The 1353-nt window shown below is 29.9% G+C and overlaps 1 long non-coding RNA gene across 1 annotated transcript; it reads right to left on the bottom strand.

The window, feature by feature from the left end:
- Positions 1-500: 500 nt before the first annotated feature.
- Positions 501-1074, bottom strand: LOC131606575 (uncharacterized). The gene is made up of 2 exons (XR_009284889.1): positions 946-1074; positions 501-822 (listed from the first exon to the last, which is right to left on the bottom strand). It is a non-coding gene; the product is annotated as an uncharacterized LOC131606575 (long non-coding RNA).
- Between the last annotated feature and the right edge of the window lie 279 nt (positions 1075-1353).

Here is a 1353-nt window from a genome sequence, read left to right on the forward strand (position 1 = left end):
CACGGTAGTCTCTGTATTCGCATCAGACCGCAATTGCAATGTGATTTGAAATCACACGCTCAATCACATTAGAATTCGCATAATACAATATATCACTCATGTTTCTTCACATATTTTTATCATAACTTTAAGTATGAGAAACAAAAAGTCAATTTACATCCCATTTCTAATGTATAATATTAACTTCAAGAGTTTTTCAATGGGATATTTCAAATGTCTCTCAGTCGAACTCACACCACAACAACCGTAATAAGCATCAAAGCAATCACAATATCCTCAACCGCAACTGTATCTACGACTGCAACAACAATTTAAAACCATGGTCTATGGTGCAAAAAGCAAAATTAGGAGGTTAAAATTAAATAGACATATGTATTCTAGTACAATTACTCTGTGTTCAGAGGTGCAGTTGCATCCCTGGGTATATGCTGGCTGCACCCATGCACATGAGACATTTCAATTTAGTTTTTTTTAATAAATATAGACGAAAAATTATTGAATTATAAAAATATTTAAATCACAAAATAAATTAATATAATACGCAAGTAATCTAAAAGATTACTAAAATTACAAATAAAAACCAACATAAATTATAAATAATCTATTAATAAGAAACAAAACACAAGAACTGAACACGAATGAAAAATAGTATTTGTGTTTTATTTTCTGTACTTCATTCATGATTGTGTTACAAAACACAGTCATGTCAAGGAAAATTGTGGCAGCGAGGATGACTAGGCGGTACGTCGTCAACTTCATTACCAATTCTTTGTCTCCGACATTCGCGAAGTAATTTTCTATTCACACCAATTTCATCTGAATCTACAAAACAAATATACACAACACTTGTCTCGTTTATTAAATTAATTTATACATAATTGAATGACATAATTAATTAATGCAAGTACACAAATGGAAAGGAATGTGTGCTTCAGGATTACTTACTTGCATACACTTCAGAAGCAACAGCAATAGTTGAGAAACCGATGATACACAAAAACAGAACAAACCAAATTAGGGAACACTTGTTAGAACCCATTTCTCTTACTACTTCATTTCACAACATACTCACCACATGCTTATTTATAATACAATGTCGTAGCTGGTTGGCTTATGTTTAAGGCGTTGATTTTCGTGCTTTATTTTCACACTGTTATGTATGCGTTTTTGCCGTATGACGGTGACAATTTTCTTTTTCTTTAACAAATCTTCGGTGACAATTTTCTAAATTAAACAATCAATTAATATAATTTCATTTTATAATAACGTTAAATATATTATTGGTTCCTATAAATATGTCAATTTTAACTTTTAGTCTCTATAAAAAAAATATTAATTTTTAATTTTTATATA

The sequence above is a fragment of the Vicia villosa genome, linkage group LG5, assembly GCF_029867415.1.
Source record: "Vicia villosa cultivar HV-30 ecotype Madison, WI linkage group LG5, Vvil1.0, whole genome shotgun sequence".
Classification (NCBI taxonomy): domain Eukaryota; kingdom Viridiplantae; phylum Streptophyta; class Magnoliopsida; order Fabales; family Fabaceae; genus Vicia; species Vicia villosa.